Here is a 13,885-nt window from a genome sequence, read left to right on the forward strand (position 1 = left end):
CTAAACATACATACATTCATACATACATATATATACATATATATATATATATATATATATATATATATATATATATATATATATATACATATATATGTATATATATATATATATATATATATATATATATATATATATATATATATACATATATATATATATATATATATATATATATATATATATATATATATATATATACTGTATATATAAGAGCTCTACAATTTCGTTCAAAATATATTGTTTCCTTATAAATTAAGAGAGCTTTTGGATTCTGCTATGCATATCATGTTCATGAGCAGAGCAAATTCTGCACAAACTTGTTGCCAATCAGCCACTCATGATATATGTAAACTGGGACTCGAAATTGAGGTCATTCCCTTTGGTGAAAATCAACATTTAAAAGGCAAGGCGAGAAATTATTTGTAACTTGAAAATATAGATACTTTAGTGTAGTGTATTTTAAAGCATCCTTCAACTAACTTGTGAAACAAAAATTTTCTTCAATAAAAACTTCCAATTATTTCCTCCTTGAAAATTTTTAATACTTTCGTGATACTTCTTCGAGTCCTCTGAAGAAGTATCACGAAACTAGTCAGGACTTAATCGTATATTCCGTATTTTCATTTTCCCTTTGGTTCTTCTGCATCTGAGCATTACACTTTCCCGTGATTTTTACGCATATATATATATATATATATATATATATATATATATATATATATATATATATATATATATATATATATACATATATATATATATATATATATATATGTATATATATATATATATATATATATATATATATATATATATATATATATATATATATATATATATATATATATACATACAATACATATATTCAATATATATATAACGGATTTTGAGCGAAGCGAAAAATCTATTTTTGGGTGAGATGGCCATGTCGTCCTGATGGAAGTTCCTATAGGGTAGCTTCCTAGCGTATATTACAACTACGGCGATATTCCCAGAGAATTTACCTTAAGGTACCAGAATTCTAACTCCTGGAGCGAGTATCCCTCGTGAAAGGGATATCGCGACATATCAGAGGACGTATTCTAGACACGCCACATGGCAATCTACATCCTGGACAGAGATTTCGTCTTGTAGGAGGTGATTGGCGAGATACGAATTCGGTAAAGAAAAAGGGGAGCCACTCCCAAGGCTTCCCTATCCTCCGATTCGTATGCGTGCCTGGCGCCAATCCTGGCGCCATCTGTATTCCTTGTAGCGTACACGAGGTGCTACAGATACTGTATGTAGGGAGGGGTCCTACAGCCCTTTCTTAGAAAGGCAAGGGCGGGTCCATCAGGACGACATGGCCATCTCACCCAAAAATAGATTTTTCGCTTCGCTCAAAATCCGTTTTTTGGGCTCAAGCCATGTCGTCCTGATGGAAGTGTACCAGAGCATTACTGTATCTGTGGATTCTCAGAACGTGCCGTACTCCCCGGAGGTAATTTTTTCCCGGTCGACTAGACCTAGAGACCTAAGATGTTACCGTTATACATCTTTTCAACTAACTATAAACTATGTTAGAGCTTCCTGCCCCCTACAGGGAAGAGTCCTACTAGACTCTGGAAAAGTCTCGAAGAGTACATATACCTATGTATGAATACCAGGCAAGCTAATATAGTGGTCTCGCCCTATATTAAGTAAAGCATAGTTTGTATAGAACCACTGCGTCAATATATATTGACCAGTAATCCGCACAATACTTGTATTGGACAAAGGTTTATATCCGCATAGGAAGAAACTAATAAAACCGCCCTCGTCCCTTTATGGGACGGAGTCCTCCCATTAGGGGACTTACATAAACCAATGCAACATAGCTTGCATAACAGAACAATTCTATCAGAATTATCCCAGATAAGATACATAGAATTAAATGCTCAATTATACCAATAAATTGACACAGGTGAAAGAGACGCAAGGTTCTCAAGAACAAGTTTATTGACAGACAATAAACAGACAGGTTAACAAAAAAAAAAATATATATATATATATATATATATATATATATATATAAAAGAGGATAACCCAAAACTTTAAACATAAGTATGATAGTAAACAGAACTTGTTTATCTGAAAGAAAAACCATTAAACGCCACTTAATAAGATACCGAGGTATCAAGTCATAAAAGTCTGTATTACAAATCAATCACATTAGCTTTAGAAACGGTCGGCACACATGTCTGTACTTATGCTAGGTTCACCTTTGAAAGAAGGAACAGTCTATGTAGGCACTTGGTGCCCTCCTTTAGTTTGTAGTACAGTATGTATCTACACACTCACCCTGGACTTAATCGTCCCAATTAAGACCACTGTTCCTCGCAGAGTTAAACAGTAGGGTTAACTACACGACCCACTGCTACCACAGATCTCTTAAGTTCCTCTACTTGCTTCGCATAGTGGCGAAAGAACACCCTGGAAGACTTCTAGCCCGTGTATGAACGGAGATGTTCAAAATCCATACAATTAAAGAAATTTAGGGATGAGGCAACTTTCCTCGGATCGTGACCTGCGGGTGTACTGTCAGGATCCGCTCTGCGAATAAAATATGTGATTTTCGCTCTGAGTTGATTCAGAGATAAATTTGAGCCTGATGTTTCTCCCCTGAATAGTTGACCACCCTTGAAGTCTGAAGTTCTACGAAGATAGACCTTTAGGCATTCTACTGGACATAGAGATGCATCTTCTTTCAGAGGGCAGATTCTCCAGGGACCCCACCTGTTGGTGGGTAACTCATTCTTGGCGAGAAACGTAGGATCCGGAAACAGGTTCAGATCCCCCCCATCCAGGAACTGAACACGACCTGCCTCTCTCGAGAGGGCTACGATCTCACTAACCCTGGCCCCGGACGCGAGTGCAAATAGGAAAATAACTTTTTGCGTCAAATCCTTTAACGCACATTCTTCATTGCTCAACAGGGAGGCGAAATGAAGAACTTTGTCTAAAGACCATGAGATGGGCTTTGGAGGTGCTGAAGGTCTGAGCCTAGCGCAGGCTTTCGGAACTTTATTAAAGATCTCGTTACCTAGGTCGATCTGGAAGGCAAATAAAATGGGTCTCATCAAAGCAGATTTACACACTGAAATCGTGTTAGCTGCCAACCCTTGGCCATGGAGGTGGATGAAGAAAGATAAGCAGAAGTCTGTTGAGATCTCCTGCGGATTCTTTGCCTTTACAAAGGCCACCCATTTTCTCCAAGATGACTCATATTGCCTTCTAGTCGATTTGCACTTATATTCTTCTAGGAAGTCTATGCTGGCTTTCGAAATCCCGAAACGCTTTCTCACCGCAAGGGCGAGAAAATCATGAGCTGCAGGGTCCGGGTTTTCTGTAATGAAGCGCAGACAGTCGACTTCTGGACTCGCTGGGTCAGAATTGGATGTGGTAGCGGCACAAACTTCATCTGTAGTTCCAACGCCAAGGGGAACCACATACTGTTCGGCCACTTGTGGGCCACTATTGCCGCTACCCCCTTGAAGGATCTCAGTTTGTTGAGGACCCTCAACAGAAGGTTGTGAGGAGGGAACAGATAAATCCTGGACCATCTGTTCCAGTCGAGGGACATCGCGTCCACTGCTTCCGCTAAGGGGTCCTCGTACGGGGACACGTACAGGGGCAACTTCTTGTTGTCTTTCGTCGCAAAGAGGTCTATCTGCAGTTCTGGGACTTGATTCAGAATGAAGGAGAATGATCCTGCGTCTAAGGACCATTCCGACTCTATCGGTGTGAACCTGGATAGAGCGTCCGCTGTCACAATGCGGACTCCTTGAAGGTGAACTGCCGACAGGTACCACTTCTTCTTTTCTGCCAATCGGAAAATGGCTAACATCACTTGGTTGAGAGGTGGTGACCTCGACCCTTGTCGATTCAAGCATCTCACAACCACCTCGCTGTCCATCACCAATCTTATATGGATCGAGTGACGCGGGGAGACTTTCTTTAAGGTAAGGAGCACTGCCATAGCTTCTAGAAAGTTTATATGAAAGGTCCTGAATAGCTTGGACCAAGTCCCCTGGACTTTTTTCCGATGAGAGTGACCTCCCCATCCCTCCTTTGAGGCGTCTGAGTGAATCGTCATCGACGGGGGAGGTGGCTGAAGAAGAACCGACTTCTTTAGATGTCTGGCTTGGGACCAAGGCCTGAGAAGAGTACGTAGCCGAGGCGGCACTGGTCTTCTCAGATCTCTTCGCGCGTTTGATGCATACCTTCTCCAAACTCCGGTTGCATCCTTTAGCTGTGCTCTTAGCACTGGGTCTGTCACTGAAGCAAACTGGAGAGAGCCTAGTACCCTCTCCTGTTCGCGTCTTGATATCCTTTCGAAATTAAGAAGTCTCTTGACAGAGCCCGCTATCTCCTTCCTTTTCTTCGTCGGGATGGAGAAACTGTGTGACAAAAGGTCCCAGTGGATTCCCAGCCACTGGAACCTTTGGGATGGAGAAAGTCGAGACTTTTTTCTGTTGATCTTGAAGCCTAGGTACTCTAGGAACTGGATCACCTGACTGGAAGCTTGCAAGCATTCGGTCTCGGATGCTGCCCACACCAGCCAGTCGTCCAGGTAGGCTACTACCTGAATTCCCTTTAGGCGTAATTGTTTGAGAGCTGCGCTCGCAAGCTTCGTGAAAATCCTTGGGGCTATGTTTAGCCCGAATGGCATGGCTCTGAAGGCGTATAGTCTCCGTTGTAGCCTGAACCCTAGGTAGGGGGAGAGTCGACGGCTGATTGGAATGTGCCAATAGGCGTCTGACAAGTCTATAGAGACTGAGTATGCCCTCTTGGGCAGTAAGGTCCTTATGTGTTGCAGTGTTAGCATCTTGAATTTGCAATTCACTATGAACTTGTTGAGTGGCGACAAGTCCAGAATGACTCTGAGCTTTTCCGAGTCTTTCTTGGGAACACAAAACAGCCTCCCTTGGAATTTGATGGACTTCACCTTTCGGATCACCTTTTTCTCCAACAGTTCTTGAACGTACTCCTCCAGAACGGGGGTGGAGTGTTGGAAAAACCGAAGGCACGGGGGTGGAGTGCTGTACCAGCTCCAGCCCAGTCCATTTTTGAGTAGGCTTTGGGCCCAGGGATCGAAGGTCCAGCGATCCCAAAATTTCATCAGTCTCCCTCCTACCGGTATCGTTTCACTTGGACTGCCGTCCTGAGGTCTTGCCTCCCTGACCACGACCACCTCTGAATCCCCTTCCCCTTGAGGGGCGCCTAGACGAGCCTCTGGCTGCTCCTCTAGGTTTTGCACGAAAGGAAGAAGACTGTCCTTCGAACATTGGGGTGAATGTGGATGACTGACCTGGCACAGCCTGGGGTACCCACTGAAAAGTAGTCGGGGTTTGTGCCACCATCTGGGGCACTGGAGGCAATGGCAATTGCAGTTGCTGTTGCTGTCTAAAAGGCTTGGCTGACCGAGACGGTAGCCTAGTCCTCATATTCTTCCTCTTTGGTTGAGGACCCTCATCCGGGGAAGATTTTCTTTTGATAGCCAGGCCCCACTTCTGGAGAAGGTTTCTATTCTCCACGGCGGCCTTATCAACAACCTCTTTGACCACATCGGTAGGGAAAAGGTCTTTTCCCCAAATGTTGGAGGAGATTAACTTCCTTGGCTCGTGTCTCACCGAGGCCCCGGTGAACACGAACTCCCTGCAAGCTCTCCTTGCCCTGACGAAGCTATAAAGGTCCTTCGTCACTGTGGCTAGGTGAGACTTAGCCACTACCATGAACATTTCATGGACCTTGGGGTCACTTGCCATCGTCTCAAGAGTAGTCTGATGAGACATTGAGGCATCCAGTCTTTCTTTTGTCTCGAACTCTCTTCGTAAAAGAGAGTCGGACAGCTTGGGGAGGTCCTCGCCGAATTGCCGTCCGGCAATATCAGCCTCCAACTTTCCCACTGAGAATGTCAGATGGACATCCTTCCAGTCTTTGTGGTCCATAGGCAGGGCCAGCGACAAGGGTTTACACTCCTCCAGGGAGGGGCAAGGCTTGCCGGCCTCGACTGCCTTTAGGACAGCCGCAAACCCTTTCTGTAAAAAGGGGAAGGCTCTAGCAGGAGAGGACACAAAAGAAGGGAGCTTCTTGTTCAATGCAGCTACCTTCGAGTTAGAGAAGCCCCTCTCTTTCATCGAGGATGAAAGTAGGGCTTGAGCCTTAGCGTGGTCCATAATTATGACCTCCTTCGGCTCTGTCTCCTCCCTTGAAGCTGGTTCTTTTCTCAGCCGGACATAGCAGTCCGGATATGATGCCTTGCTGGGCCAAAATTCCACCTCCTCTAGTGGAACTGAACCCAGCTTATCCGAGATGACGATCTTTCCAGTCGTCATTGGCATGTGCTCAGCATACCTCCAGGGGTTAGCATCTGAGCATACGGGAAGGTCTTTCACATTGAGCCCTTTCCGGGGTCCACGTGATTCTGCCAGGGACTGCATACGCAGTTCCATAGCAGCCGCCTTCTCCTGATTCTCCTTCTGCATATGTTGGATCATTCCAACAATCGAAGAGAGGGCCTGTCCCAGTTCTACTGGGAGACCGGCCGATGTTGAGGGGATAGGATCCGGAATCTGAACCGGAATAGCCGACACCTCGTCGACCTCATCCTCTACGACATCCGGGGTTTGAACTTCATCCTGACCTTCTGCCAGGAGGTCTTGTTCCAAACGTTCGTCCAGGTCAGACATCCTGTCATCTAACTGGATGTCTTGCATCGCAACTGCGACTTCCACGTCCACCTGGACTTGATCTTGAGGGATCTCCTCTTGAGGCTGGGGAATCACTGCATCAGCTGATGCCTGGGGAAAAAGATACGCCCTCATCTTCTCACTTGGAAGATAAGGGCCAGAGGTGTTCTTCTTGAAGCCCCTTACCCAAGTACGAAGCTTTTCCCTTGCTATATCCCTTGATTCCGCCGTTCTAGGGGAATCAAAAGCCTCAGTAATCAGGTTAGTGCATACAGTACATACCTGAGGGTCCCAATACTGGAGATCATCCTTGGAGACAGCGCATGCTGCATGTCTCCTACAACACTCATGTCCGCAGAGGTTCTTGCTGCGGACATTGCAGAAAACATTTCCGCACTTTGGAGGGTCCTCCTGTAAAGAGAAGAAATTTCCATGAGTATCAAGTGAACTATGTATCACTGGATATGCATAGTATAGCATAACAATTCATAAAGGAAAGACACACACTTGTGTTTCCCTCACAACCCATTGTTGCAGCCTTCCAGATAATAAAATCAAAAATGGTTTATCTCTTCTAGAGTAACCAATGCAAGGTTTCCAGAGGAAACAGGTGGAGCTCACACCTAAGCAATGATTTTAAAATCCTGGATAATAGACAGGGAAGAACTCAGCTTCCTATCTGAGGGCAACAGCAAAGGGGCGTGCAAGAAAACACAATAGTGTTAGAAGACACAGTGCTGTACCAAAACCCTTACTATAGTTTTCCTCTTACTGTATATGCTATACAGAAGAATACTAGTACAGTATAGGGGGATGTGTGCCGGCCTGCCTTTGCCGGCCGGCACACACCACAACTAGCTTTAAAGTATACTACTTAACAGCTATAGGGCGGCAGCACTCTGGTTCAAATGCCTGTGCCGGTCGGCAGCAACTGCCGGCCGGTAACAGCCAGTGTTGGCCGGCAATGGCTGCCGGCCAGCAACTACACAAGGTAGTACCCAGCTGCCGGCCACACTCTTGGTGACCGGCAGACAAGGGCTGACATAAGCCGGCCGGCAAAGGTACAAGACCGATGCCAGCCGGCAGCAAAAGAACCAGAGGACTACACCTGCCCGGCTGCCGGCCTCATAGGCCGGCAGCCGGGAGAGGTACAGCACTTAGAAGAAAAATAGAATGGATGCCGGGATAAGAGTGTACACAACCTCCAAGCCCGGCAACCGAAAGAGTGCATATAAGGAAGGGGAGAAACTAATTCAGGCTTCCTTGACCAATGCCGTCCGGCTCTGCCGGCAGGCATGGATGAGGGACCAAGAGAGGTCCGGGCAGCACTCGAAAACATAAGACCCTTGCCGGCCAGCAGCTCTGCCGGCCGGCAAGGGGCTGAGTCAATTCCACATCCTAACCTATACTAGGTCCAGAAGTAGAACGACGTACAGTACAGTAAGACCCCTGCCAGCCAGCTCTGCCGGCCGGCAAGGGGCTGAGTCAATTCAACATCCTAACCTATACTAGGTCCAGATGTAGAACGACGTACAGTACAGTATGAAGAAAGAGGGGGAAGGGACAAGAGGGTCCTGCCAACCTTGCTTTAGTGACAGATCACCCGCAGCCAAGAAACTTATCTTAGCCTAAGGGAGATCTAAGGGGAAAGCCCAGCAATACTTGCCAGCTTCCAGAGCACCAAAGCAAGGAAGGCGTTGCTACTCCCAAGGGAAGAACTTATCCTCCCGCGAGAACAGCAACAGGACTAGTCTGGTAGATCACAAAAGAAGGAATCATATCCACAGAAACCTTCGGTAGTGACCTAAGGGATCTAAGCTCCCTTTGTATGTGTTAGGTCAGCGAGGGGGACTCAGCCCCAAGCCAGACAACACAGATTCAGACTAAAAACTCTGTTGTTCTGTCCCTCTTGAACCATAACTACAGGAACAGGAAGGTACAGTAACACCCTAGTATAGTTTTATCGAAAATAAATTCGGAAAAAACCACTTAGGGATAAGCCCAAGGCTTAAACAGAGGGAAAGGGATTGCATACCTTCTCCGAAGAAAAGAAAGCAACCGGGGAGTATGATAAAGTATACTAAGGCTCCATAAGCAACTAGCCTAGGCACCAAGAGAATCGATTACCTAATTCACCGAAACTCACTCGTATACTATCTTGGAAATATTCCACACAGTCTAAAATGTATAAAATATAGCCTAAAGCTTCAATAAAATTTTAATTACACTCGGAAAAACCATAATCATGCATGAAGTACTAGGACCAAACGACTAGGCTACATGGCCTAGCGTAGGCCAGAATGGCGAATACTTCGCCAAATAATACTAAGCACGAAAGGAAATCCTATGTAATGCTAAATAGCTAAAATTTATTAAAGCAAAACAACCAGGAATGTCGCTCTGACTAACTAACTTATACCTAGCGAGCGACAAAAACATGATTCTATTTTTAAACAAACAATGCACTATTTCCATTCTCAAAAAAAGATATTTTCCCCTGAATTTTCAATGCAAAGGCTCTTTTCAATCATTTATTTTCTATAAAAAAAAGTAATGCATGATTCATACAATTATTTTCGTCTGGTCTTTTTTTCATATTAATGGTAAATGTTGATGTCATTTTTTTCCGCTAAATAATAGTTATTCCTTATTTTTTTCTATATTGATTAATGACAATGTAACTTTCATAATTTTCTTTAGCAATGTTTTCAGTAAAATAATGTACAACTGCCTTTGAAGCCTATTTTTTTATTCTTCTTCCTAATTATTGATCGAAGGGTAGTATAAATTAAATTGAAATATCATCATCAATGAAATATGGCGATCAGTGAATTCCATTTCTAGTTCTGCGATTTTTGATGGAACAAAAAATTTTCCTTTTTATTAATGATATTTCAAATTCGCAGACATATTTGCTCCTTATACCAGAGGGATAACAGGAAGGCATCGCAGAATATAGAGAGGAGAATATAACTTGCTCATTGTCAGAGAGTCAGCTGCTTTTTCAAATACACCGCAGAATCCTTTCACTAAGATCGAGCGGATAAATCTGTCAGTGGTCTATACTTGCTTTTCAGTTTTTCTTAACATCCTAATAGGAAATTTTGTTATACATAATTTCAAAATTATAAAGGAAAAATTTTAGAGGAATTAGACTTTAAAGTAGTTTATATTGCCGTTTTTAAACATCAATTATTTCTTTGAGTTGTGAAATTGCAAAAAAATATGGAACACGAAAGTAAAGTTAAGTACATTCCACGAGATTATATGCTGTCTTGAAATAATTATTATATTTAATTTCGTGTATATATATATATATATATATATATATATATATATATATATATATATATATATATATATATGTATATATATACAGAGAGAGAGAGAGAGAGAGAGAGAGAGAGAGAGAGAGAGAGAGATCAGTTTTTACCTCAGGAAAACTGAGGTAGGGGAAATTGTTAGAGCATTCCCTTTTGGTAAAAACAAAACACACGTCAAGATTGTGTGCTCTACGACTGAAGTGCGTAAGAAACTGGCCGTTTTTTTCTCGACGTGAAAAACCGGAAAATATTTATTTCTCTAAATTTTTGACTAATTACGGGAATGGGCTCTTTTTCTCATTGAGGTCGTTGAGAAATAGATTCAGAAATAAGATTTCTGCTGTATATATCATAGATGAAAATGTTCACTATAAACTCCATGAAACTGATGGGTTCAAAGACGTCAAACCGAACTAGACATTACGAACTTGGAAAAGAAGCTCACGGGCTCCGAGTGATACTTATATTGAAGATTGATATAGTTGAATGTTATTCTGCCCAACCTATTCCGGTCTTCAGTGATGGTGATGAAATTCCAAGATTTCCGTGTACTTATAAGACTCCTGATAAACTTGCATATGTCCTCACAAAATACAAGAAAGGGTCTTTCTATCTTTTGACATTTAATGTAAGAAGTTTATGGAGAAACTTTGGTAGTTTTGTCTATTTTTTGAGTAATCTGGTGTTAAAATTTTCTGTACTAATTTCAGTAGAAACTTGGCTTTCTTCGAATGTAGACTGCGGTTTTAATATTGAAGGTTACAAGATTGTTGGAATTCACAGAAATAATTATGGTGGTGGTATAAGGTTTTTTATGATGAGATGTTGAATGTTGAAATTTTAAGTGATATGTCATTTATAAATGATTGTATGGACGTGCTTCCTGTGTATCTCATTGGTCTCAACTTTACATACATCATTTGTTCTGTTTATCAACCTCCTAGTGCAAATCCATATAATTTTAATGAACATTTTTTCAGTAAGGTATTGAAAAAGTTTCCTGCTGGTGTCAATGTAATCATAACAGGCAATTTTAATTTAAACCTCTTTAATTCTTTAAAATATACATTAATTGATGTATTTATTGCCAATATGCTTAGCTATGCATATTTTCCTATAATTGCTCTTCCAACAAAGATAAATGATGGTAATAGTGTCACCCCTTATCCTCTGCTTGACGAATTATGGGTTAATTTTAAGGTTGGTTCACATCATGCTTCTGGTTTTGTAACATATCCTCTCACTGACCATTTTCATATTCATTATATGTTTAACAATGATTGTCAAGGTGATTATAAAGTGACTGTATCTAGGTTAATTAACGAGAATTCCATCTCGGTTTTATGTCCTTAATGTCAGTTGCTAGTTTTGCTCAAGTATTTAATTGTGATAATGTCCATGAAGCCATTGATATGTTCTGGGAAATGCTATGGCAGGTATACAAGTCATCATTCCCCCAATAAACGTAAGACAATTAAATCTCATAAAATAAATGCACCTTAGATGACGCCTGATCTTAAGAAATGTCTGAAGAAAAAATATAGGATATTCAATTCTTATAGTAGAGGTTTGATTCGGAAGAGACAATTCATTATATATAAAAAGGTATTACCTTGTTAATAAACAAAATGAGAATGAAGTACTATCATGAAAAATTCGAAAACTGTACAGCGAATACGTGAAAGACATGGTGAAATGTGAACGAAATACTCGGCTGTAAGAGACAGGTTTCTGTACATAGAATTAGAAATGGTGCAGGAAGGATGGTGGAGGGACTTAGTATGGCAGACTACATTAACGCTTACTTTACAATTGTAGTTTTACGAATTACCGAATCTTTTCCTCGGGGCATAAACTTTAATTACTTGAGTACTCTCGATCGTGTACGGAACAACCGTTTTCTATTACCAACTGACGAAGTCAAGGTTGTTACGACATTGAGAGAGATTCCTGATAAGGGAAATAGTTTAATGGATATATAATCAAGCATACTATTATTGATACCCGATGTTCTTGGGAAAATTATTGGATATTTGTATAACATTAGTGTTCTTAATGGTAGCTATCCAAATAATGGTAGCTATCCAAATCTAATGAAAACTGGTCGAGCAATTCCAGTCTTCAAGTCTGGTGATATATTGAAAACCTGCAATTACATATCTATAACGAATCTCCTGAATATTATTAAGATTTTTGAGTTGCTCACCTATAAACGCATGATAAAATTCATTGATCAATTAAGTATTCTCTCAGATCTTCAGTATGGGTTTCGGAAGGAGAAAAATATTACACTGAATATTTTCAGACTGACTAGCGACTTATTACAGACTTATCATGAGAAGTTCTAGACAATTGCCTTATTTCTCGATCTGAGTAAGGCTTTTGACAGCATAAACAGGAGGATGTTATGTGAAAAATTTTCAATTTATGGATTTAGAGATGTTGAAAATTTATTTTTATCATCGTATTTTTCCGATAGAAATTAGTATTTAAACATTGGTGATTATAAGGCTCGTATAGGCCTATTGAATTTTGAGTTCCTAGGGGTCAGCCTTGAGACCATTATTGTTCAACATTTTCGTAAATGATCTAATGAAAGTCGGAAGCGCTGAAGAGATTCTATCTTTTACGTCACCGACAGTTCGTTTGAATTATGTATAGAAAGGATAGAAGCATTCATCGTCGATCTTTCAGAGTGGATTCAAAATAATAAATGGGTATCGAATCCAAATAAAATAAAATCAATGATGGTTACGGCAAGACCTATTAACAATCTCCCTGATATATATTTTAATGAAAGAAAAACCAAGTGGGGCTTTAGTATATAATATTTAGGAGTAACTATTGATAACAAGCTAACTTTTGCTCTTCAAGCAAGTGAAATTAATAGGAAAATAAGTAAAATGTATAGTGTTTTTACTCCCTATCATCTGTCATGCCGCAGAGAACGTTATTAACAATTTACAACTCACTAGTCTACCTTCTCATAACCCAAAATATTTTAATCTGGGAGGGGGGGGGGGGGTGGATTTCTGAAGTCTACGTGAACAGTATTGGGTGATGATGAATAACATGCTTCAGTGTATTCTGAAGGTTCAGCGCAATGAAAATAATATTCCTTTATTGCCTGAAAATAACATGAATTATACATTATTATTGCTTAAATTTAATGACCTCAATAAGTATCATGTATTAAAATTTTTGCACCTAGTACTGTATGAGAATACTGAGTTATTTGAAAAACGTCATATGCCTTTTTTTTCCCATACACTCATACAGAACAAGAGGCAAGAGAATAAATCTTCCGGCAGTTCAAACGAGCTGCCCGAAGTTCTTTTGGAACCCCCATTATTATTAAAAGAAGGAGTTTTACCAGTCCAATGAGTCAAGCTTGACTCTCACAGGGCTGGCCCGAAAAAAAATCGGGATATAAAGAATTATAAGATTATCAAAAATTATATTGATAAGGAAAAGAAAAATAAATAAATGAAAAAAAAAGAATTATATATATGTATATACAGTATATACTTATAATCTTTAAATATTCTAAATATGGGTGAATAGATGGATGAATATATATATATATATATATATATATATATATATATATATATATATATATATATATATATATATATATGAAATCTGAGTGATAAAAATAATTAACTATATATTAAATCTATGTAATTTAAAATGAATTAGTAAAAAAACTTAGGTAAAAATTTAGATTCTATCAATAATACGTGAATTCCTTAAAAAGGTTAAAATTCTAGAAACAGAAAAATTACTTGATTCAGTTAAAATGTCAGAAAAAGTTTTCTGACCAAAACATATCTCTCTCCCTCTCTC

This window comes from Palaemon carinicauda, chromosome 9, assembly GCF_036898095.1.
Source record: "Palaemon carinicauda isolate YSFRI2023 chromosome 9, ASM3689809v2, whole genome shotgun sequence".
NCBI lineage: Eukaryota > Metazoa > Arthropoda > Malacostraca > Decapoda > Palaemonidae > Palaemon > Palaemon carinicauda.